The following is a 26768-nucleotide window of genomic DNA, read 5'->3' as shown; positions in this document are numbered from 1 at the left end:
TCTTAGCAGACCGCAGTACAATGCCAGACAGACTGTCACTTCCAAATTATGTTTATTTATTCTCTCTCTGCCTCTTGGCTGGCCCCATTACCAGCATATCTCAGTGTCTCTCAGTCATCAGCATATTTGCCTCCACTCCCTTCCCCCTACCCTGAGGTACATGTCTCCTCTCAAGTACAAAGTGGACTGACACGGCAAGTTTTTGAGCCTATTTAACACCGGCTTTATCTGAGAACTAGATTCAGTGACAGAGCCTCAGAATTAATTACACGAAGGTGAATTCCCATCACAGAGCCTGGCACAGTGTCACCACAAACATTTTAACAGCCAGTCCCTAGCCCTTGACTGCCTTTGTGCAGTGTAAAGCAATTATTTGTACCTGCTTGGTGAGACGTGTCAGCCCCTTCAGAGGTGCTGTGACACAGGAAACACGCTTCAACCCTTGCTATTCGCAAGGAAAAGGATGTATGGTGTACCTTGGCTGTGCACAGTCACTGGTGCTGTTCTGCTCAAGCCCTTCAGGGCTGTGAATGCAGAAGTTTGTGTACAATCCACACAGAGAATATCCCTTGCAGATGAGATGCAGCAAGACCCAGTGATTTGGCCAAAAGCAGAAACGGGATTCAAGGCCAAAGAAGCAGAGTTCGAAGTGCGAATCTCAAACAAGCACGTCCTTGCTGAGCCCCACCAGCACGGAGAAATGGAAGACTGAACCCCCTCTTTCATCTCCCTTTTGTCAAGTATTTTCAGCCCTTTTCTCTCCCTTTTCACCTCCTGCATTCCAGGGTACCCCTGGTGGAGACTATTCTCAACTCTCACCCCAGGTCCAACTGCTTCCCCTTCCCATGCTGCAGCTGCTACAGCTGACACATTCCTACCACATTCCTTCTTTATTCTTACAAAAAAAAAAAAAAAAAGAGGACGTGTTCTGGGGTTTTCTTTACATACCTGTATTACAATTTGCACAGAGCTGAGCTGACACTGGGGTTAACCTGTAAAGTCCATTAGAGATGATCCTAGGAGACCAGAGAGGGAAAATAAGGAAAGTTGCATTACAGCCTGGAGCAAGGAAGGGAAACTGTGTTTATGCCTTCCACTGTAGCATGCTCCAGGGCAAGGAAGGAGGGATGGAGGGATGAGGTGAGGTTTGTTACAGTGGAGAGCAAAGGGAATTGACAGCATAAAGGACAGATTGGGGCACAGGGCAGTAACAAGCATTGGAGGGGGTGTCTCTGCCTTTCCTATCTGCGCATCCCAAATTCTCCCTCCATTGGGACTAGCTGGGACTGTGAGGCTCTTTTAAGATCAGAGGCAGATCAGGCATTTGGGGTTTAGTCAGAGCTCCTGAACCTCCTCAAACTGAAGATCATCTGTGGAGCACCTTGAGATCAGCTGGGGAAGAAGTGCTGAAGACACCATATTGCTCCTGGGCAGAAGGTTCCACTGGGGGGTATGTGGTGGGCTCCCCATGCAGGAGGGGGCAGGAGGAGCCATCAGCCCAGCCCCAAGAGAGGAAGTTTTCCAGCTGATTGGCAGGAAAACGGGGCTATTCCCAGTGAATCCGATGTGGCGCAGAAACAAAGTCCTTTCTCATTAGGGAGGAATTCAACAGGCCTCTCTGGGAATCAGTGCTGCGGCACACAAAAGGTCAGGTCTCATTCTAGAAGCCTTTTCTCCCCTTCTGCCAGCAGGAAAAATAATTTCAAATATCCCCTAAAGAACCTTGTTCCCCTGTACTCCCTTCCAAATACAAAAAGGAGGAAATTGCCTCAATGTGGGGAGCGGCGCTGGGGAGGGTGGCCAATCTCCCTGTGCAGCCCATGGGACCCAGGTCCCTTTGCACCTGACAGCCTTGTTATTAAAAGACCGTGCCTAATTAAGAGGGGAAGGGACAATGGGAACATCCTATTCCCTCTACAGGGCAGAGATTGCCACATCTGTGGAGACCCTGCCAGCGTCAGCTGGCACAGTGTGGCCGTTTGGTGTGAGGCTTTCTTAGGGGAAATTCAGCCTCTTTGGTTGTCCCAGTTACACCTCTGGTGCTGTCACTGGCCTGGCTCTGCCTGTCCCAGTCAATGTAAAGTCTCCCAGTGCTCCACTAATCCACAGGAATGTCCTTTCCACTCTCATCTTGGGATGAAGACACATGGAGTCTACTCTGGCAATCAGAGCCATGTCAACACAGAGGTTTCTCACCTTCATGACCATCTACCATCACTCAATTCTGCTTTTGTAGCCTCAGAAAAATCAGATTCATCAAGACCCATGGGGGTCCACCTTCATGTCCTGTAGTCCAGCACATCAAACCTTTGCTGAAATCGTTTTGAGTCCATGTTACATGGGAAAACTGAAAATGCTCTGTTGTCTATTGTAATCTTTCTGTGCCAGCTCCATTTGATTCTCAAATTGTTTGTAAATATTCCACTTCTGCAATTGAGGCTAATTATTTGCTTAAGATAATTTATAGTTACTCTAAACTCAGCATCTTGACTTGGTAGTTTTATGGTTTTTCAAATGGACTGGTAGAGAGCTTTAATCACACATTGTCAAAACCCCAGGACCTGAACTGAAGGAGTTTTGTTTCAGCTCCCATCAGCTACAGAGGTCACAGTTAAGTAAAATCGGCTTAAGCTGGGATTGGAAAGTTGTGTCTGCTACATTAGCAGAGAGATCAGATGACAGATTTGGTCTGGCCTCATTATCTAGCCATAAAAATGCAAGGGCCTGAAGTATTTAGGGAATAGGAATGGCAGAGAGCAGTAGGGATTTCTGGAGGATCTCTATGCAGTATTTGCTGTCTGGGAAAATGAGACCAAAGGACTCCCCCCCACCCAAACTTGTCTGATGTGAGCTCTTATCTCCAACAACAAACTGAAAGCAGGAGAATCAGTCTCTTCCTTTTGCAAACAGTTCAGGGAACAGGGGCTCCTGTATGTCTACAACATCTCACATTTATTTTTAGCTTCATCTGTTTGGTTAGTGAGGTCACTGGAGACCGGGCTTAAACATGTTATCCTCACTTGCCAAAGCTCTGGCTTGCCTGTAGCTATGCAGACCCCAAAGAAACCCCAAAGAGCTCATGTGCAAGAGAATGTTATGTCAGTATTTTATGCTAGACCTCGAATCACTATGTATCCTCATTTATTGCAACACTTTCTCTTTGGGTATGAAAAGTGCAAAATACACTTTGAATTTTGATGTGGCTACTTCCTGGCTGAAGTGACCCCTGTGCCTTTTCCAGTTACTCCGCATTTAGGATTTAATTTACACAGTTCAAGGATTAAATCACAATTTCTAGCCTTTGGTATAAGAACAAATAAACAAACAAACAAAAATCCAGCCTTCCTTCCCCCCAGGAAACATTGTCCAAATCACTGCTAGGAAACAAATGTCAGGGTACCTGGAGCCACCACCTTCCACCATTTCCATCCTCATCTAAGCTAGAAGATGAGTTTGTGGGGGAAAACGTTCTCATGGAGCTGCAGAGGTATTAGCAAATAACGCTTTTTGGAATGGTAGCTTGTTTCTGCATACACGATAAATTCCTGATGGAGTCCCCAAGCCCAGGGCTGGAAGCATGCCAGGAGAGAGGTGCTGGGGAGCAGGCAATATTCATCACTTGGTCCACAAGTGAGGTGAAGCTGAGGGGCCTGCAGGAAGCTCAGCAGGTGATAGGGGAGGTAGCACGGCCCTGGGTCTTGCAGGGTAAACTCTTGTCCTGACAGGCTTTTTGGGTGCTCTGCTGGGAATCACGAGCACACTGGTTTAAACCTGGCCTCCACACATGCTACAGCTCCTGCTCAGAGAAAACCTGTCCCCCGAGGAGAAAAACACCTCCAGAAGTGTGCATCTATCCTTGTTTTCACTCTCTCAGTCATTCTGGGAAAAGCCCTGTTCTAAATGCTGATGTAACCCTCTTTTCCCTAGGGAAATATTCATGTAGCTGCAGGTGACTGCATTAGGGAAGCTCAGAAAAAGTTCCTGCTAACAAAGTAAGGCACAGGGGCTACCCATGTGCAGGCTTTTAGAGCTCCTGCACATGCAAAACAAAATGTCCCTGCAGGGTGACTGGAGTTAATGCGCTTTGCTTTACATTTGCATTTGGCTCAGGCTCCACAAGGCTTCTTGCTGGGGCAAAAGTGATAAAGATTTAAGCTTCTGTTACTCAACTGCTTGCAAGTACTTGCTATATCTCTGGTGGGAAAATGTTGCACACCTCTTGCTCGTGCGGAACCAGAAAGTGTTAAGGATTTGGTTCAGCTCTCCTCCTGGCTGCTCAGTGTGTCTGAAGTTCACACACCAAGAAGAAATTCACACTTTTCTATTACCAGAATAACGAATATTTCTGCAAGCAATGTTATTCATCCAGAGAAGGCATGGTCACTGCCATAGCAGGTTATATGAATCAAGGTGCTTAATTCTAGAAAGCCACAGTTTGTTGACGTTCATTAAGACCTTCTGGGTTTTTTTTCATTGTTTCTGTCTCCTATCCAAATTGATAAGAAATATCACCTCCTTTCCAGAATGCCAAGAGAATGACTTATCATGGAGTCACAGAAACACAGAATGGTTTGGGTTGAAAGGGACCTTTAAGATCTTCTCATTCCAACCCCCTGCCATGGGCAGGGATACCTTTCCCTAGACCGGGTTACTCCAAGCCCCATCCAAGCTGTCTTTGAACACTTCCAGGGATGAAGCCTTATTAAGGGTGCATATATGGATATCCCCATGGATCTGCTACCTATTTGCTAATTACTGGTCAAAACTGCAAATAATTTGTGATTTATTTAGTTGTTGAAAAGTTTTGATAGTCTCATTAGCCAGTGGGTGACACTATAAATGATGGGCAGTTGTTCAGAAAAACTCACTGTAAACTGCTTGGAGACCTGTGGTGTGGAAAAGAAGTCGTTTAAGATTTCCAGCCACACAGAGCTGAGCACCCAGGCTCATTCTGAGTTGTTTGAGAATGGGCAGGAAAAAAATAGAAGAAAATCCCCTGATAATTCATCTGTGGAGGGTAATTTACTGGGTCTAATCAGAGCAAACATCTCTATGGCTGGAATGCTGAAATAAATTAAATATAAAGCCTTCAAGGTCATAGCTTCCCAAGCTAATAATGCAGCACTGCTGCGCTCAGGTGGAGATGCTCTGCGCTCCACTGTGAAAAATCTCCATCAGCTGGATGGAATGGGAATATTTCAAGCAGTGATCAGGCCTGCCTGAAAGAAAATGGAGCGAATAGAGGATAGAGAGGATTTAATCTTCAAACTTGAGCAGCATAATCAATGAAGTTAAACACTCAGATTGGAAATATAATACATATAAAAAGACATTTGTATTTGGGGTGGGGGAGAGGTAGTGAGGAGAGTTTGAAGAATGCTGCTACCAAGTGTAAGCTGTAAGATGCAAATCTTGCTGTTCTGCTTCCGAAGTCTGATGCAGAAGCAATTAGATATTTTGGTGGGGGGGGGGGGGGGGGGGGGGGGGGGCACATTACACATCCCAACTCCTGCAGTGACCACTCCTCCAGATCAAAGGTTTGTAACCCTCTCGCAGCCCCAGCTGCCCCATCCAGCTAACCAGAGGTTACCACCCCACCAGCTGTGCAGCACAGCCATTTGTCTGCCTTTCCAATCCCAACTCTCAAGAAATGCAGCTTCAGGAACAACAACTATCACCTTAACACTGAGGTCTTGGCTAAAGGCAGCCAGGAGGAGATGGATCAGACAGGGGCAGATGAGGCAGGAAGCAGTGGAGACCCCAGACACAGGCACAGAGCAGTGCAGGAGGGTCTCCTGGCCCAGACAGGTGGGTGGACACCCTGGAAGGATCCTGGTTTCTGGTGAAATCCTGAGCCTTTGAGGTCAGCCTTAGCAGCCCTGCTTATTGTCATCCTGAATGCCTGGGTATCTGCCCTGTGCCAGAATGTGATGCCCTGAGATTTCTTTGCTACCACAGGTTATTTTTTTACTGTTCTGTTGATTTTGATGTCAGCAGAGGATCTTTCCATAGCAGGATTAGAAAATTCTCTCGTTTTATTTTATTTTATTTTATTTTGATAAATACACATTTCACAGCCACCCTCAACTTCACATCATGCCTGTGAATCTCATCATTCAAAATCACTGCTTTACCCAAGCTGTTAATTTAAAATTAGATCCTGTGCCTATATATGCACACACACACACACAGTGCCATCCACTTTGGTTTAGTCTCCTCTGCATATGTTATAGCACAGTTTTGAAAGATGTGATCACAGACCCATTTGTCTGCCCTCCATCAGACCCTGCTTTGCTCCATCCATAATGATCCAGATCCCCAGACAGGGTTGTTGTTGGGTATTTCTCTCCCTGTTCATCACACAGCCTCTCGTCCTCGTTCCCTTTGCACATCTTTCTAACCCTGGGTTCAGCATTCCTGTGAAGTGCTCTCTCTTTGAGACTGAAAACCTCACCAGCACTAATGGGTGTATCTTCAGCAGAGCCCTGTGCCACAAAATGATACCATTATCCCCGTTTTTGGAGACGGGGAGTGGAGTTGCAGAGATAGGAAGGTCAGCACCGTTAAAAGCATCTGCTAATTTGAGAAAGCACAAAGCTGGATTTTTCAGGGTGCTTTTTTCCACAGCACTTTACTTGGTCACAATACAGGTGCCCTTTGGCTGTGTCTGAAATCATGAGAGCTTCACCCTGGTGTCTGGCAGAAGGGGGTCACGAGCTGGGGACCAAAGCCACCAGCAGCATGTAATTAGTGCCCATCTCTGAAGGGTCTGACCCGAACAAAGACACACAGCAAAATTCCCATTTGAAGCAGGCTGGGCTGGCAAAGCTCTTGAAAAACAAGTGCTGCGTTTTCTGATGGAAAATATCACATCTCTCAGCTGTGGGTGAATAGTTTCCAGCTTGTGGCTTGTTTCTCTGTGAATTAAAGCCTGCTAGGAAGGTGCTTAGATTGCTGTAAAGGCATTCATGCCCCCACCAGAAAAACCTGAGTGTGAAAATCAAAGCTGTGAGAATCACCGAGTTTTGCACAGATGCCACTATAATAAGAAATAAAGAGCAGGCAAGAGGCTTTTCAGTGAGCTGATAGACTCATCAGCCAAGTTGTCAGCTGGGAAAGAGGCATTCCCCTTTTTCCAAAACAGGAGGTTCTTTTGCCAATACCTATCTGGGTTGAGGAACACTGTGTTGGGGATGCTGCTTCTTCCTCTTCTCTGCTCTTTTTCCCAGCACAGCCACAAAATCTGATAATTTAAGCACTGTTGTGGTTATATTCAATACTTAGACACCCTGTCAGAAAAACCCAAATTGTCCTACATGTTCAGAGAAAAAGTTAAGAACAAATGGATTGAAAATCCAGGGGTTGGGAGGGGGACCTTCTCCCTCTGCTTTCTGTGGTTACACAAATTCAAGTCTTTGAATAAAAGTATGTAATTCCCCATTTTCTGCCAAACTTCCCATTGTTTCTTTAACCTGAGGTAAGATTCCATGGGGTTTTTGTGTGCTTTCCTTTTTTGCTTATACTCAGCAATAACTCTACCAGCACAGGTTTCAGCTGGTGCTTACATAAAATTCCACCTGATCACATTTATGATCCAGGTTTGGTAAAATAAAACTAGTTTCATCAGGAGCAGTACTAGATAAGGGCATGTGCTGGCCAAAAACTGAAATGCTGTTGTAGAATTTGGTTTTCAGGCTTTCCAACCTGTTTCTGACTTTGCTGGGGAAGGAATAAAAATGATGGAAAGCAAATTAGTTTTAATATTCCCTAAGATTCACATTTTCATTTGGAAAAGGTGGGGGTTTTCCCCCAATGTCAGAACAAAAATAATAAATTACAATGAAAAATTCATGGAATTTCTGGTTCTGGACCTCATGTAGAGGTTTCCCTTTGGGCAGGGGTTTGCCCTGTGTTGTGCTGAGACTTCAGGGACACGTTCCTGCCCCTCAAGCATTTTGGCAGGGTGTCAGCCTTGCTTCTCACCTTTATTTGGCTGCTTGTCCATTCACTTTGAGCCCCCACAGCCCTTTTCAAAGCCCAGCAGGGGGGTTTCTCATTAATCCAAGCAGCCTTAGGTGTGGATGCCAGTTTATAAAGCCGTGGTGGAGGAGAGAGGCACTGAGGGAGGTGGGGGAGAGACCTGCTCTGGCGCTGCAGGGTTAAGTTTAGGTAAATTCTACTCACAAAGTAAAGTGTAGGAAATAAGAACGAGTGACGGATTGGCTCCAAAAGCACCCATTTAGATTAAAACAGACTGTTGATGCAGCTGCACCCATCAGGAGCCACCTCACCTTGGAAATGCGGCTCTGAGAGCTCCCTTTGGCAAAAAATCAAGTAGTTTCAAAGAGAAAGCTCTCCTTCAGGGAGTTGTGGTCCCCACCTGTGTTTCATCAACCCCCAAAACAAAATCTAGCAAAAGCAGCAGAATGACCAGTTTTTGCCTCATCTGCTCATTCCAGCACCAGCCTGGTCCCAGAAATGGGGATCTGGTAAGGCAGAACCGGGAAGGAAAAACCTGTTTTTAAGGAACTAATGAGAAAACCACCTTACTGATTTTGGCACACATATTGCTCAAACCACCAGAACAGAGTAAGGACTTTGTTCCACCCTCATCGTCATTTGGATCTAGTAAATTGGCAAGGATTTAGGACATTGCCAGTATTTTGACACACGCAAGCAAAACCCCCCCAAAAACTCTGTAGCCCATTACTCACATCCCCAGAGAAATCATATTAAGAGACACAGAGTTTACCACCTTCAAGCAGGAAATAGCTGCCTTTCTAATGCTTGATAATTGCTTCACTTAAAACTAGTTTGATTACTTGGCACTGAGACAGTATTTTAAAACTGAATTATTGCTTGGAACTTTCCTTTCACCTACCAAGAGCCTAGGCCATTAAAAATGTGTAGCAAAGGTCTCCCTGTGAGGTGTAGGATTGCCTGTTAACTCTTTCATGAATTATAAGAGATGTTTTGCTTCTGGGATGTCTTTTTCTCTTGTTGTATTTATTAATAAGAGGTGCTATTTATTAATATTGGGTGCTGAGGGAAGTCACACTCTGGAGTTACCAGCCATATTCCTAAAAGCTGTCACCCGGAGTGGGATCACATTTTCATGTTCTGAAACCAATAGGACAAATTAGTCACTCTAAGACTCCTGTGAAAACAAATTATTTTTTAATTTGTCTTGACTTTTCCCAATCAAGCTGTGCTACTTTTAGGGGGTGAAGGACATGAGGGCAGGAGTCACAGGAGGATGAGCTGCACATACTGACCCGGAGAAGCAGAGTGGCTTGGTTGTACCAAACATTGTCATTAAAAATCTCTTTGTCACGGCACTTCTTTAGGATCAGAAATTAGCTTGCATTTTGTACTTGACAGGAAGTCATTAAGAAATCTCCACAGCTACAATAACACTGATGTGTAAATTGCAATCTTTCAAGAAAGAATTTGAATCTCAATACGAAGCATCAATAAGGTAAGCAGCAGCTATGGAGTTGGCACATCCCTGAAGTGGCTGTTCCTGAAAGTCTCCCTTCAGGTGAGACTCAGGTCTGGAGGAAAACCGGGCTCCACAGCCAGGGATGCAAAAAGCAGCAGCCCGCAGTGATCCGCCTCCCCAAACCCTGTCCAAACCCATCGATTATGTTTCCCATCAAATTCAATATGAAGTTCCTTCATCCTCTTGGCAAATGAAGTTTTCTACAGCTACACAGGAGCTGCCCTGTAGGATAGGGAACAGTTGTGGCTTTTTCCTTGCCTGTTCCACTCAGGAGTAGCCAACTCTGACCTCTAATTTATCTCCGAGGATTTTGGCAGCTTTGGCAGCCTTGCTTCAGAAAGCCAGTGAAAAAAAAATGAATGAGAAAATGGTGGTGATGTGGGTGTAAAACAGCCTGAATCTAACACAGGATGTTTTGAGGCAATTAGTCAAAATATGTGGAAGAGGGTGGGCTTTGCTATCATGCCATCACTTTTTTAGGCAGCAGGCATCCAGAATAAAATTGACACATGAAAAAGTGTATCTTAAAAATACACATGAAAAAAAATTCATCCTAAGTGCTACTCAGCCACAGAGAAAAGGCTTCCAATGGGAGCCTGCATGTAGGTCTATACCCCAAAAACCCAGGGAATTATATATATAACCCATGCATCTGCACTGCACAGGGCTGGGGCCACACTGCCCATTTCTGCTCTCACCAGGGCAATTGTTGAGAAAATTAGAGAATCTCTTGTGGCCAGGAGAACATTCTGAAAAGGGTCACTAGCTAAAATTGGCCTATTGATCGGGAAGCAGTGAAAAGGAACAAAAATATCTGGGCTTATGTGCAGTGTGAGGAAAATAACACATTTTCTTTTCATCTTAGGAAGCCACTTGCAAAACTTTCCATGGGAAGCAGGCAGATAAAACAGGCAGATCTAAGTGAAGAAATGCTTAGTGCACCAGACATGCCCCTGACTGGGAGATGTCTCATCTAATGTCCAGAGCCAGCAATGAGTTTTAGTGAGAAAAGGCACTGGCAGGACTGAAGATGGCTCAAGTCTGCATGGAAAACACCAGTTACAGTTTTTTCAACACCAGTTTTGGCACCCAGCATGACAGTAATGGGAACAGAGTTGATTGAGAACACCATGTTATTAGAAGAGCCCCTTCACTTGCTATGTAAAAAAAAGCCACCCCATACCTCCAGGATAAATATTTGTGTTCCTATGATCTTACCTCCTCTTCAGCTCACTTCCTGCATCCTTTACCAGTTCCCCATACACTTGATGAAAGATTTACCAAGATCATGGCAGGAACTGAAACTTAACATTTTTGTTTTCAAGCTTCAAAAATATTTCCCAAACATCTCTTATTTCTCTACAGGAAATCCCTTTAAAAACATTCTCCAGTGAGCAGTTAAGAAGTTGAACCAACACACATCTCATCTTGGGTTTCTGCTGGTAATTAATAAACCAACTGAGTATCTGGCAGGATGGCAACTTTTATCATTCCTAGATAAATGTTAATGCATCTGGTTATTTCCAGACCTTCACTGATGTGATCAGGAAAGCAAATTAGACAGTGTTGTAGCAGTCTGCCTGACATTTCTTCTTTTGTGCTATTACTGTTAATTTATTCCTTTAAGCCAATTTTTGCTCTGTCACTACTGTGAAGGCTTTCTCAGGAATTTAATTACAAATAAGAACCCTCCAACGTGAACCTGCTGCAGGATAAAAATCCCTATTTAAGGTGTCATCTTAAAAGCAGCTTATACCTTCTGTGTGTGAGAGAGGGAACATGTGCACACACCCATCAAGCTTATTTGAATGTGTAAATTTACAAACTCTCCTCTTTTTTTTGTAAGAAAAACATTTGCCTTGATGTTCTATCATCCTCAGAACAAGAATGTTTCTTGGTTAACTGAATACGCTTTTTTGCACTGCAGAAAAAAAAGAGATTTTATTATCCCTTAAAAATCCTGTATGTCTGAGGAGGTCCAAGATTTTCTGAGAACCCAGCATTTTATAAAGATTTTTGAGCATGCATAATTTTTTTGCCCATAAATGCCACCCACTCAGAAACAAAGGAACCAAAGTAGGCTGTAATTACTTCCCTACACAATGGATTCCAATTGCTTCTATCAAGAAATATTACATAATTATTATAACTTAGGGCTGTGATTATATATTTGCTCAAAGGAGAATCACACATAATAGCAAGCAGTGGGACTTATGGCTCTTTGCCTATTGTGTCAACTCATACATTTAAATTACTTGATTAGAAAACTAAATAAAGACCTTGAGTCCTAAACACTTTCTCATCAGTTGTCAGGATTGAAGGAAGTGATAAGTGATGGGACATGCATATTTGTGTAGGAAAATTGGAGAAGCAGGAGAAGAGAGGAGAAGTTGTGTTTCTGCATGGGTCCTTACATCCATCCATCTCCATCCCTCTATCCATCAGAGTCTTGGGCATCCTCTCTGTGCACACCTCACAAGGAATTTGCAAGGAGCTGATAAGGAAGACCATCTCTCCATAGAGGACAAAGGTCAGCCTGTGGAAAGCATCAAGAAAAATCCACTCCTCCTCCTCATTTTGTTCTTCATGTTCTTGCAGACTCACCCTCTCCCCTCCCTCACACCATCTGGGTTCCTGGCTATTTGTACATTTCCCAGTGGAAGCAGGGTCTGCCCATGCTGGGATGTGGGAGGATGAGGAGGAGGCAAGGCTTCACAGGGGCTTGCCCTTTTTCTCAACAGTTTAGCACGTTGTATTTAAATGGTTCATTTCTGATGCTCGCAACTCACTCCTCAGATAACCCAAGCATCTTGGATGCCACCAGCACTTTAGATGAGTCCTCTGGCTCCGTGTCCTTGGATAACCTGCAAAAGATAAAAGACAGATGGCCATCAAAACCAGGACAAACTATCAGCTAAAGAGGGCAGACACTGAGGATAAGATGCTGCTGTAGAAGACGCCTGAAGGTGACTTCCCCTTGCAGACAATGTCCCTTGGTGCTGAAGTGCAGATCTATCCATGCAGTCACCTGTTGCACTTAAGACAGCAACAGTTTGCATTTTCTGAAAATCAAGAAATAGAATTTTTAAAAAAAATAAAAGGAAGATCCCTTTTGGGCCTGCAAAACACCGTGCTGGTCATAGTAGTATGAGAGAAAGGAGGGCACTGATTCATATTTTGGCATTAAATCCTGTGTCTGTGTTAGCACACAGGGTCCAGCAACGCAGCTGCAGATGAGTCTGTGACTTCTCACTGGCACTGAGCCACAGCAGCTTCAAAGAGAAATGCCATAAGAAGCTGATTTTTCATGTGTGTGTGTGTTCTTTTATTAGGAATTTTTGTATTTTTGCCTCGTAATAGCAGAAGGAATATCATGATTTCCCAAGTGTAACAAATTCAATGTGTCATACATGCTGGATGGAAGTAATTTAACATGAGTGCTCTTTAATTTCATCGATCTCTGGCAAATGGGTCCTGGTTAATGATCGGGGGGTTGCTGTTTTGCCTTTTTAAAGTCAAATCTTTTAAAGTCCAGATGGAGAGGGTTTGCTACAGCTGTGCAAGAGCAGTGACACTGATACATGCTGAACTCCGCGGGTGGTATTTAAAAATCTGTCATCTACTTTAAAAGGATTTTTTGAAAGTCATTTTAAAGGGACATCATCAATTCGAGGATCACTCTGGATCTCATAATATTACAAGTAATATTTCAGACTATCACATGAAGCCAGCTGGGGAGAGAAGTCGATGCTATGTGCCAAACAAGGCTCTTTGTATTGTCACGATATTTTACACTGGATTTTAAAAATCTTCCAGGGAGAAGTTGCAACCCTGTGAACTGCTACTGGACGGCCAGGTAAGCCCCAGCATTGGTCACAGGCTGTTACACCAAGCCCAGCACTTCCAGCAGCAAAAAAGGGCTGGGACTGGCCTCATCTTGTGCTGAGGGGGACATTCTTGGCAGCAGCCAGTAAAGAAATGCTGGTGTTGATTTCCAGAAAAGAACATTTGTCTTTTGTAACACTCCTCAGCATTAGGAGAGCATTTGGAGATGCAAGGAAGCCTCCTGGTCCCAGCTGCTTTGGCTCCCACTGTGACCTCCTTTGGTTTTTATTAAATCGTGGTTAGAACTGTTCGTTGTTCAAGGTGAGAGCTCTGATTTACAAGGGGCTGAGGCTGCACTTTACGCATAGAGAGAAAGAATGCTTGAGAAAGGGAAAGCTCTCCCCATCTGGGAAGTTTCTGGAGTGGAAACAATGACCAAATCACTTGGAAAGGTAAATCCCAGGACAGGGAAACACTAGCCAGGTTGTGGTCTAGAAGGGGATTGAGGAAACAAAACACTTTACAGCTGAAAGTGTATTTTAGAGCAGGGAGAGGCAACATGTTTTTGTGCCTTTTCACAACCACCTCTGTTGGACTTCATTTCAAAGCTCATTCAAAGCTCAAAATGAGATGAATCCACCTCATCTCATCTTGCAGAAGAAATGAGGGACATCTGGGCATGGTGGTCTCCATAGGACTGGGATGGTATGGGACAGGGCTGGATCCATCCTCTCTTGGCACCCTCCCTTCCAACCCAAACCCTTCAGTGATTCCATGATCTAATCCAAGAGCTGAGGCCTGGAACTAAAGTTGTGTGTTGGTCTGTGCTTTTCTTCCCCTTCAGAGAGCACCTGGTACCTCCAGAGGTCATGAGGCTAAATTAATTAGGGAAGCCAACAGGTACTACTGGAATTAATATGATGGTAGAAATCCCTATTCATCATTTTCTTCTGTCCTCTGGATTGATACATATTGATCAGCTGGATCCCAGCAGCTGATAACTAGTCCTCAGTATCTGCATTTTCTGTAGAATTGTTGTGTGACATGCATTTTAAAAAATACTCTTCCATTTATTGCAGCCTTTTTGCATAAATTTAAATAACTGGAGTTCATTTATTTAGTTGAAAGCATTCTGCATGACACGTCTTGCTCAGCGTTACAGCTGCAAGTGTTAAAAGCCCCCGTCAAGAACAACTGCTTATGGAAAGCTTCCCCAGCACACCATAAACACGGAGAGGACCACGGGGACGGCTGGTCTGGGCTGTGACAGGGAAAGGGGCCCCTGCCAGGCACCAAAGCCACCCTCCAGCTGTCTCCTGGGGAGCCCCAAAAGTGCCGTGGGGAGGATCTCGTTTGCCTGACTGGAACACTGCGATGCAGAGATCTCTGCTACAGCTACCCAGAGCAGAGGGAGACGAGCTTGGATGCTGATGCACGAGCCGGTACAGAGCAGAGGGAACCGAAGATTTGCCAAGAAATCTGGGAGCAAGCAGAGAGGGCTCCCAGCTGGTGGTGTGGCCAGAGCTCCCTCTCCTGACAGGCCAGCACGGTCCCTTCGGGATGTGACCTCGGCTTTTACCCTCTCTGCAGGGATGGAAGCAAAGCCAGGACTTTTCCTGGTGTCTTTTAGCTCTCTAGGAAGCACCTGACTTTACATCCAAACTCCTCTCTGGTCAAACAGCAAGCAAGAATATAAAGCAAATACATGTATCTTTAATTAAATTCCAGGCAGCACTAGTGCTGCTTAATCTTCAGAAAAGAGCCAATGTTGCTATTTCCCTCATAAGCTGGAGTTTCCTTCCAGCCTGACAAGGTGATACACTGCAGCCCTTTATTTGAGGAATGACACATTTTATTTTTCTTTTCCTTGCCCTGGTGATCCGTGTGTAATTTCATTTAGCAACACCACTGTGCTAGGCTGCCTGGATGGGAAAATCCTCACACTAAAGAACTGATCCAGAGAACCAGTTCCTGAGGAACAGCCAAATGTCTCTTGCAACATCTTGGCATATTGAGACTTTTCTAATTTGGCTTTACATTTCCTAGACATTTTTGAAGAAATGTGTATGTCAGTGAGGTCGCAGACCCAGAGGGAGCACCCAGCTTCTTATTTTAGCCTCTGATCTCATTTGGACTTCAATTAAACTCATCGTAGGGGCGGAGAAACAAACCAAAAAATCCCTGCTAAATAACAAAAGCCATAGATACATTATATAGCCATTGCATTTTGCAATCTAATTACTTTAACATGTAGGGATGGAGGAGGGGGTTATGGCTCATAATACCGGAAAGCTTTCATGGAATAACACAGAATTATTAAACTTTTCAGAAAGAATCCAGTTTGCAGCTCCCACTGCACATTTACCTGGGCGATTTTCCCTTTTCCTGTGGCTGAGAATCACTTTGTATTACACTTTCCTGCCTATAAAAGAAGCCCTTGTTCATAGCTGCCCTGAGGTGCTCATAATGTTATTGGTTCTGCGCTAAGAAGTTGGGGTTGCTGTGAATTCCTGCCTTGTGGCTCTCCAGCTCACAAAAGTAAACACATCTGCTGAGTTAGCTCGGCTTCATGGTGCCCAAAATCCCACAGGGAATGAAATGTCCTATCGAAGGAAGCTTTGAAACCCTAGTTGCTCTACACCACTTTTCTCGGGCAGGAGAGCACACAAAGCATGCTTCTGTGCTGTATTTACTGCTTTTTTTTTTTGTGGATCCAGTGCATAAGAGCTGCATTGAACCTTGGCAGAGGGGAAAGGGCTCCCCTTGGAAACGTGCAGGATGCAATGGAAAAAAAAAATAAAAATCTGGGCTTTTCAGTCCTTACTGAGTCCCTTGTGCCCAGCACACAGGTGGCTGCCTGGAGATGAAAAAATCACTCACGGGTGAAGGCAGAAGCAGCCAAAACAGTAATTTTTCTGGCTTGGATGCACTTACTAAGAAATAAATAGGTAAAGCCAAGGCCAGTCAGTGCAGGGGATGCCTGGGGCATGTGTGTTGCTGCTGCCACAGCAGCTGAGCGCTGTAGGAACCCCTCTCTGTGATGCTTAGAGAGGGGACACACTGGGGAAGTGTGCCCTGACTCCATTCAATGTACACCCGATAGCCAAAAGAACCTCTGAAAAATGCCTGTTTCAGACACAGCTTCTCAAAATCTTCATTTTCTTCCAGCTCTAATTTGATCCAGGTGGATGCTAGTCTGGGATTTGGGTAGGGAAGTGTGCAGCAGGAGGAACCAGATGAGCACCAGTTAACTTGGCTGAGAGGGTGCTGCCCAATTAAAAATCATGAGCACCAGTATGAGATTTTGTTTTGGAGGGAAGATGTCTTTTGTTGACCCAGATTTTCTCCAGCACAGTTCCTGCAAGAAATGAGAGCACCCGGGAAAAGTTCCCTGGAGAAAGTTCCTCTCTAGAATGACATACCCCTACCCTGGAGCCCTCTCCTTCCATTGAAAACACATGGGACAACCTCGCAGGATGGGGAGAACCAGAGGGGATGCTGACTGCCAGGGACATGGCCCAAGGTGACAGCATCCTAAAGTGCAAGCTGGCACCCCAAAGGATGGACTGTCCTCTCCTTCCTTGCACGGCATCCTGTGGTGTTATCTGTGGCGGGTGGTGTGGACAGCTGGCGTGGGATTATCCTGGGAAGAAGGGCATTGCCAATGATGTGTCCATGCCATCCCTGCTGTGGGGAAGCTGTAACACAGCTGACAGCTCACCCTCACCCCAGGAATGGTGCGTGTGCTCAGGACATGTCCCAGCTGCTCATCCTTTCGGATTGCGGTGGATCGCTGGTGACGCCCGTGTGCTCACACCCCCAAAGCGCACGGACACGGGCAGCATAAACTGGCACTCTATTCCCTCTCTTATGATGAAATACCCTTTCTGCCTTAGGCTCCTTAATCTGAAATTAAATTCCAGCTGAGCTGCAGCTCACTGGCGAGCAGGGCGTGGGGCGGCTGCGGAGCAAATCACAGCTCAGCACTCCAGACGCTCGCGCTCACTCGCGACGCCCATGTCGTGTTGCCATCAGAGACATTCCAGAAGTCTTCATTTTCTAGGCATGAAAACATTTTAACCATAAACAGAAATTCTTCTGATTACATGGTTATATTCGGCTGCTGAAAGCAGACTCTTATTAAGCGAGGCAGAGAGCAATTAATGTCACGTAGAGAGCAGTCTTCCACATGGCAAAAAGAGGGACTAATATATCTTTCCCACATCCAGCAGCTGGGACCATGAGTTAAGGCTTCAAGTTTGCAAAAGCTTATTAAGATTCTTGTTGTAAGGATGTGAGCAGCTCCACTTAAATTGGAGCCTGGTGAAAATCTGTCTGTAATGAGATCTGTGGATGTTTTAACATTGAATTTAGTGGGAACAGTGTTTTGTACATACTCTTCAAAGGGGTTTTTAACTCAGTTTCACTCTTTCCCACCACCAGCAACCTGGGTGCATCGTTCTTCATTTACATGCTGGACATTGAAATGATGCAGAAAACATAATTGAGCTGGAAGATCTTCACCAAAGGAGTCTTGAGGCTATTCCTATGTGTCTGCAGCTCCTAAAGGAAAGGAAAAAACAACATAATGAAACTGAGCCGCAAATTGCTTCACAATTATTTTTACCACCTAATTTGGTGCGCAAGGCTGGAGGCTTGCTCTTTGCATACCACACTCCTGCTGCAAACTCAGGAAGAGCCCGAAAGGCCACGGAACAGACGAGATATTCATTATCATCTCTTTCATGTTGCAGCTGCGACAGAGGCCCTGGAGAATTTGCCCAGCATGATATTTGCAAATGCCTGCTTACCTCTTTATTAGCTCAGCTTGAGAACGGCTGCTGAGATGACGTTCCTCCTCCTGCCCTATTCCCATCCATCCAGCACAGCCCTACCACCTGGGAAGGGCAATCTGGACCAACTTCTATGGGTGTGTCTGCTCAACCTCTCTCCTGATGGCACACTTGGACAGGGAGCAATGATCTCACCACAGATCAGGCTGGGGTCACTCACGCTCAGCAAGCCAGAGGCTCTGGATGCTGCAGGAGTTACAGATTTTTGCAGTGAATTATGGCACTCCTTGATAAGACAGGGAAGTTACAGTAAAAGCACCAACTCCACAATGAAAAGGCTTTTATAAATTCTGCTGCAGTGCTGGTTATGGCTGCCAACTTTGCACAATTCACTTTCAAGCACAAGAACAGCACAAACTGGTTTAAGACGACTTCTGAATGATGAATACTGACTTGAAAGGTTTCCAGCACGACATAATTACTCTGCATTAATGTGCAATACACAATGGTCTATATGTATCTCAATGGGAATCTCAGTGGGACTTCGTGGGCTCCGTTCCAAGTAACCTCTGCCGGGAGTCACGCTCAGAGTTCGACAGGCTGACGTACAAATAGATCCCATATTCATTCCTGAATTATTCCTGTGCAGAATCAGACTTGAGAGATCCAGGGCTGTGTGTGCTGGTGTGTGGCTGCACACAACTGTAGTGCATAGAGCCCGGGTTATTTTCTCTCCTTGGCCTGATGTGTTTTCCTTGGGCTAATGTGTGCACACCTTAATCTTTAGTTGCTCAGAGACAGAGAGCTCTAATGAACTCCCTGCACCTTCAAAGATAAGTGAGATCAGGGGGAGGAGACTCAACCACTTGTCCTGAGCAAAGGTAAAATTGAATGAAGAATTCATTTATTTATTCCCAGTTAACCAACACACACTTTGAGATTTCACCTAACCCTCAAAATGAACTGTAATCCTCTATAATGATTGTCCTTCTACTGAAAGAGTAGATTTAGATTGGATATTAGGAAGAAATTCTTGACCATGAGGGTGGCAAGGCACTGGCACAGGTTTTCCAGAGAAGCTATGATGTCCCATCTCTGGAGGGGTTCAAGGGCAGGCTGGATGGAGCAAAAGCTGATCAGGATGGGATCCTGACTAGATTCTGAATATCTCAACATCTGGCTTGTTTTACCACTGCCAGAGGCCCAGGGATTTTGGCGATGAGCAGAGGATAAATAATGCATTCAGGAAAAAACCCCGCTTACTAATCAGTTCTTGGTCCTGGGCTAAAACTTCCTTGCAAAGCTCAGAGCTGTTTGAAGCAGGGATTTTCCCCTGGGCTCATTTCCAATCAGCATGACAGCTGTACTGGTTTTGTCCCACTGTGCTGCTCTTAGCCCTGGAGCCATGGCAGACTCCTGCAGTTCTCCTCGTGGGAAAGAGCCAGTGGGACACTGGGCAAAGGAAAGCATCCCTCAGCACAGCCAGCAAGTCTTCCCAGAGCCAGGGTCTCCAGCCCATGGGATGGAGGGGGAATATTTAATTAACAGTATGGGTGATTCCACTTCCCTGTTTGGTTTTGCACTGCCAAATGCCTGCGGTGGAGGCAAGGGCAGCTGTGAAGGGGCTGTTAAAAGGACTCGGAGAAGTAAAAACAGCAGTGCAGGGAAGTGCACTGCAGATAGGCAGCTTCAAAGGCCCAGAGATAACAATGGCTGGACACGTCCCAGGTGGAGAGAGTTACTCTTCACAGAGCTGAGCTTGGGATCAAAGTAGATCTCAAACCTCCAAGACTCTGGAAGGCAGAGCAGGTTTGGGTGGTGGCAAGAAGAGCTGGAGAATGAAGGAGGGAGGATTCCCTTTGACATAGTCAGGGCAAGCTGTGAACAGATGAGTTCGTTATTAACCGCAAGCAATTAGCTACCTGATACACAGCAAGAGAAGGTGAAGTTTGTGCAGAAGGACTAGGAGCCATTTTTACCTCAGGAAACAAGGTTTATATGAGGATACAGCCTGCTGGTTCCTCTCCACCCTCGAACTTTTGAACCAGCTTGCCAATTTTAACCACATTTGAAAGACGGGTAGATGCCTCCCAGATAATGCTCCCACTGATTTGTTTCTCCGTTAACAGACAAAGAGAGGCTCATCACCTGCACAAAAAGGAGGGAAACCCAACCGAGCACCCCTGAAAGAAGAGGAATGTCTATCTGCTCCCATTAGCACCTGGATGGCTGGCAGATCACCTCGCCCGTAATCTCCCACCCAGCCAGGACACAGAGAGGAAAAGAATTACGACCTAAAGTGGTTTCTGAGTCATTTTTCATCAGTTGATGCCCTAGGCTTTAATGCAAAATCTTTTCACAGGCTCAAAACATACTAAATTCACAGGAGGGCTAGGGCTAAGGGGGGGTTAATACCCTAAGCTTGTGACTGGGTGAGGAATGGTGCCTGGGAGGGGAAAGTTCTGAGTCAAGCACTTAGATCTCTAGGATGATTCACCCCATACTGAAATAGCAAACCATGTGAAACAAATAAATAAAATGGAATAAGGAACGGATGAAGCTGAACTATTTGGCTCCTGCAGCAGCCCTAGTACAGAAGGAACGGGGACTTGAGACCTCTTGCAGAGCAAAAGGATGTTCTGGTGATTAGGATGTTCGTTTGGAGTTTAAGACATCCAAGAGCAGTCTCTCTGACATGGATTTCCTAAGTGGCCTTATGCATGTTGCCTGCCCTCTGCCAGCTTCCCACCTGTTGAGCCTCCCCACGCCAAAATCATGAATAAATCGCTGCAACCCTTTCTGATCTCATCATATTTGAGGTCTTTTGGTTTGTTTCTGTTAAGACAGCAACCCTGTTGGTGCAGGTACGTACATTGATACAGTTGTACTTTTATTGAAAACATGCATTTGTAACCCCAAGACTAACTCATAATCTCTTTGTCCAGAAATATTATCCTCTTCCAGCCATCCTAAAACCCACAGGACTCTTCCCTGGTTTTTTTTTTTTCCAGAGCTGTGGGGCCAATGTACTTTCATCTGCATCCCTGGCTTCCTTTCTCTATATCTGCTTTCAGGGGTTTGTTTTAATTACTCCATCCTTATCAACCTGGTCCCTAAAGGTCATATGTAGCCAGGCTGTCACCAGAAATCTGTTTAAACAAACAACACCTGGTGAAAGCCCTTCTGACAACACACATTACACATGGAGAGAGGTCAGGACCATCTCAAATACTCTGCTCCCTTGGGAAACACTTAATCTTTCCAGGCCAGGTTTATAGGAAGCAAATGATATAATTTGAAAAAGCTCATTATTTCAAAAGTACGTTTCTGAAAATGTTGTTTTGGTTTTTTTAGGAACAAGCACTTCCTCAGGCTTGAAATATTATCCTTCCAAACCACAACAGCTAAGCAGTTCTTGATTTTTATACTGGCAGCGTGATGAGCCAGGAAGGAGAGAGTCTAAGAGCTTGTCTCCCTTTTCTCAGAGACAGTTTTCTTGGGGTTCAGCCCAGTTTCTAATTCCTGGGTGGTGCCGAGGCTGCAGCCCCACTGGGGATATGTGAAAATGCAGTTGGGGCTTGTTTAACCCCATTTGCAGAGGACAGGTCTCCTTTCTAGACCCCATCTGCCCCCAGATGCCTGAGGACCCCATTAATGCAGTGGGGTTGTTTGCATAGACCAGCTGGAAGCCCTCTTTGGCCAGTGAGAGGAAATATTACCAGTCTCTAAGGACCTTTGCAGTGTGGTTTCTGGCCTGCCTCTGCTCTGCTTTTTAGTTTAAAGTGCTGTCCTTTGGCACTTGCTTTCCATCCTCTCTCCAAGCACCACATCCAGCACTTGCAGATGTGCCAACAGCCCCCTCAGCATCTCAGTGATGGTCCCCCAACCCAGTCCAATCCCACGGGATTCAAAGGACAGCAGTGGGGCGGCGTGCACATGTGATTTAAAATGACACCGCTTAGAATAATGCTAACTACTGGCAGTGCCACTTTATCAACTCCAAGGCCAGGAAAAAGAATGAATGTGTCTGTTCTCCACTTTGTTTGTGGAGATGGCTGTGTAAGTTTGAAGGTGAAGCCTGGCCAAGTCTCACAGCTCTTTCCAAAGCTCAAAGGACCATCACCTTTGGGTCTGCAAATGTCTTATCCTAGCTCCTCTATAACCTTCACCCTGCTACCAAAACTGCACCCTCCAGACTGACTCATTTTGATAGGATTATCCCTGGAAGTGTTTCAGGCCTGACTGGATGGGGCCCTGAGCAAGCTGGTCTAGTGGAAAGTGTCCCTGCCCGTGTCTGGGGATTGGAATTGGATGGGCTTTAAGGCACCTTCAACCTAAATCATTCTGTGATTCTGTGATTATCAGATAAATGTTTCTGGATGCAGGAAAATTCAAAAGCAGGACAGTGGACTTAAAGTCCTTGAGCTTGAGTGGTCACAGCCTCTTGAACTGCCTGAGTTCAAGAAGAATTTGGACAACACTCTCAGGCACATGGTGTGATTCTTGGAGCTGTCAGGTGCACATCCAGGAGTTGGATTCAGTGATCTTTGTGGGTCCCTTTCAACTCAGGATGTTCTGTTATTCTGTGAGATCCAGGTCCAGGTCCACCTGAGAAATTTGCATGAGGCAGTGTGGTGAAGGTGAGCAGGAAAACAGCAAATTTGGCCAGGGAGGGCTTGCTCAGCCAGCACGTCCCAGGTGCCTTCCTGCTGGAGCTGCTCTCAGGAGTTAAAGGCAGCAGGATCTCCACTTTGTTTTAAATTCTGACAATACAACCAAACTTTCTGTCAGCTCTCCAAAGACTTGTCTTCACTAGTGAAAAAGAGTTCTATTTCTTTTTACTGGAAGATAACTAATGGCCAGCAGCTCTCTTGAGGTAAACAACACAGCCAAGACAGAGGGCTTGGGTTTTACTGTGGGTAAACTCACCAAGGTCAATGCTGTGATCTCACTTGAAGCTGACCCCTGCAAATTTATCTCACAGGGTGCTTCAGTTTTACTGCCTTGTTTGTGCTTCTACCTCGGGATATTGGATGAGCACTTGTTCCCCTGGGGTTGGGAAAGAAAAAAAAAAAAGATTAAAAAAATTTAGCAGTAAAGACAAGACCAAACAATCCTCTTCAAGGGGAAAATACCTCTACAGGGGCTAAAACAGCTGTTCTTTGTATAAGTGGACTGACACAGATGTATATGCTTTCCCCACTGGCAGAAAACAGTGTAAACCAAAGAGACAAGCCTGCACCCTCTAGGAAACATGATCACCAGAAAAAAATGTCGCTAGGAAAGTGTGTTCAGCTTATATAAATCTACCAGCTCCTTCACTGCAAAACTATGGAGGAGGAAACACAGTGCCAGCAAGTTAACAGCACTTTGACAGGAAATACTCTACTCCTGGTAAAAGCCCAAATACAAAAACACAGCCCTGGATTTGGGGCCAATAAAATTAATGTGAAATTGGAAAAAAACAAAGCCCTTGCTGTTTGTAAAATTACATTATGCTTTGTTATGAGTAATTACACAATAAGAGTTGGGAGTTTTTTTATAAGAAGCCTGTCTCCAACACAAGACTGCCTAAAATCATTTAAACATTGTGTCTTAAAAGCACACACAGGGTTGAAAAGTGAATTAAATCACATTTTGCCCTCTGCCATGCACAGGGAAACACCAAATGACACAGCTGAAACCAGGAAGCTGCTGGTTGCTTTCCAAAGCAGTTGGGGAGACTTTGGCCCACCAATATTTTAAGATTGAATCAGAAAGGGAATGTGGATGTCTTGTCTGTGCCCTGGGTTTTTGAAACTCAAGTGGAGAGTTCTGGAAGAGGTTGTAGGGATTTTCTTGACCATCATCAATTATATTGCTCCTTCCAAAAAAAGATTAAACAAACAAAAAGTTTAGATAATAGTGTCTTTAACCTAATGACTCTTGAATTTTCATCAAGAGATTTCCAAGTTTAAATAATGCATTCGTTTGACCCAAGCAAAAAAAAAGTAAAAGTTAAGGAGAGTGCAGAACTCTCAGCATAGTTTTCCCTTTCTTTGCCCTTTCTTGTATAATAAAACCACTCTTAATCACAGACATTTTCAAGTAACAGAGCAGTACAAACACAGCCTGTATCTCTGATGTAGGTGGGGCAGGAAGTTATATTATCTTCAGCTAATATAAATGAGCATAAAATATAAAAGAGCATAAAATAACAGCAATCTTTGTGTATTTACATAGCTGCATATCTACCCTCTCACCATCCATGCCCTTGTCCTTCTGGAAAATCCCCTTGGGCTCAGAATGTTCATCATCAAGACACAGGGATGGCACAAGCCCATTATTTAGGTTGTGTGTCATGTGAGGAATGAGGATACTTTCTTTAATAGGGTGTTTGCTGGCTGTTTGCTGAAGGAATTGTCTCTTGCTGGAGGTCATTTTCAGCTGTGCTGTGAGAATGGCTTTAAGGAGACTCTTTAGTGCAACCAGAGTAATGTCAGGAAGGTCTGAAAAAATAGTTTTCCAAAGGTTTTTTTGCTTTTTTTTTTTTTTTCCAGAGGAAGTTTCTTTAACCTTTATATCTGCTCAGAAAATATATTTTCTGTTCCTAGGTTATTTGACTTTAGGAGAACAATAAATTCACAAGAGTTCTTAAAAAGATCAGCCATGCCTCTTTGTTTTAATGGCATATTTTGAAGTTTTGCCTCCAGAATATTGATAAGAATCAAAGTAACTTTTGATATATGGCGTTAGATATGCTCCAGGAATAAGATCCCTCTCAAGTTAGACTGTCTGCAGACAACTCAGACCACCCACTTTCAGCTTAAACACAGCCTGTTCAAAGTCTGCAGCGATTCAGATCAGAGCAGTAGCTGTCTGCTCAAACTGTGAGATCTTGGCATTCATCAGACATGTCCAGCACACATCTGATAACACAGCTTAAACTGCCCAGGGCCATTGGAAGGCAGGTGAGGCAAAGCTAGGAAATATCAAAGTTGGAAACAGCCTAATCTTCAACTCAGCACAGTACACATTTTGAATTTCACACGCATTCCACAAAATTCCCCAAGTCCCAGAAGCTTTAATCCAGTCACTTTGCAACATATGTGTGTTTTATTTAAAAATAAATTATTCAGTATTACTTTTCCTTTCTTGTATCCAGCTGGCAGCATTTTCAGTTAGTTCTACAGGAGCCAACATAACCTCCTATTAGCTACAATATTGTCCATTTGTCTACATCTTCAACCAATTTTCTGCAAGGCTTTTGGACAACGCACTCGGTCGACTTTCCAGACAGTTAACCCAGTGCTCCAGGGACTTCACAGTGACACTTTTCCCACAGAAACTGTGGCTGCCCCATGCCTGGAAGTGTCCAAGGACAGGTTGGATGGGGCTTGGAGCAACCTGGTCTAGTGAAAGGTCTCCCTGCCCGTGGCAGGGGCTGGAATGAGATGGTCTTAAAGGTCCCTTGCAACCCAAACCTTTCTCTGATTCTATGGTTCTGTGACACATCAGCATTGAGGTTGGTAACCCTTGACAAGAACTGTGAAATATTTGATCAGGAATAGAGAATTAGCCAGAAATCCTTGCTGAACAGATGTATAAGACTATGATTGGCCTCCACCTTGAATACTGTGTTTCTTTGCCTTTCACCCTCTCAGCAAGATGAACTAGATATGGCACAGAAGAGGGCGACCCATTTGCAGGGGTACAGAGCTGCTCAGCACCAGGAGACTGAGACACCCCAGAAAAGGAGAAAAGGGAGAAACCGAAGATGACAAATGACCCAAAAGAGGTGAATGAGGAGATTTTACTCAGTACCCCACATATTGCAAAAACTGAGGGTCAGCCTGTGAAATTATCAGTGGCAGATAAAAGCAGCAGCAACAAATGGCCACCAATTTAAAAAAAGAATAGTTGCTCCATCACACTTTGTGGGTTTAAGTGTGGTGCTCCTGACCCTGGGGCACAGCGATGGCTGGAAGTTTCCTTTGCTTAAGCAATTTTAAGCCATATTTATAAGGAAAAAACCTTCAGGGTCATTTACAAAGATACCAACTTTGACCTGTGAACTCTCTGCATTGCAGCACAGCGGAGGAGTCTATCAAAGAATTATCACTTTAGGCAAGTTTTGTCCTGCTGCTTTTCCCCAGGCATCTGCTGCTGGCTATGGTTGAAGGTAAATCAAAGTGTATTTTTTTACAGCTCTGTGTGCTTTTCAGACAGCACAGTACAGCTGCTACACCTGCAGCTGGAACCTGCACCTCCCCAGGTAAGAGATCCTTTCTGCACCCAATGTGATCCATAACTTTTATTTTTTCGGCTGATGAAGGAGTTTTTCCTGTCCTGCAGAAGATCACCATTGAGCTGGAAAGACTTTTGCCACAGAGGTTTGCCTTGTTGCCTGTGCAGGGATTTTCTGCAAGGAAGCAGCACGGGAAACTGGAGGTGGTTTTACCACTGGCACGTTTGTGATGTTTGAGAAAGTCAGGGAGAGATCTCAGATGATTTAGGCATGACTGACAGGATGTGAGTGTTTTTGATGCAGATGTGTGCAGGCAAGGCTGGTGGTGTGTCACTGGGAGGAGAGGGTGTGCTGGGGGACTGAACAGAGACTGTGATGTACATGACAGCACAGCAGCGGGGACAGGTGATGGGCTTTGTAC

At 44.9% G+C, this 26768-nt stretch overlaps 1 long non-coding RNA gene across 1 annotated transcript in view; it reads right to left on the bottom strand.

Moving 5' to 3' along the window:
• Window positions 1-9279: 9279 nt before the first annotated feature.
• Window positions 9280-26768, bottom strand: part of LOC116446098 — a 35835-nt gene continuing 18346 nt past the window's right edge. Inside the window, exons 2-5 of the long non-coding RNA XR_004241049.1 lie at window positions 23050-23169; window positions 18139-18366; window positions 17725-17890; window positions 9280-12366 (exon numbers count right to left, since the gene is read on the bottom strand). This is a non-coding gene — a long non-coding RNA (uncharacterized LOC116446098). The remainder of the gene's footprint in view (window positions 12367-17724; window positions 17891-18138; window positions 18367-23049; window positions 23170-26768) is intronic.

Source organism: Corvus moneduloides, chromosome 6, assembly GCF_009650955.1.
Source record: "Corvus moneduloides isolate bCorMon1 chromosome 6, bCorMon1.pri, whole genome shotgun sequence".
Lineage (NCBI taxonomy): Eukaryota > Metazoa > Chordata > Aves > Passeriformes > Corvidae > Corvus > Corvus moneduloides.
This window is presented reverse-complemented; position numbering and strand designations above follow the sequence as displayed.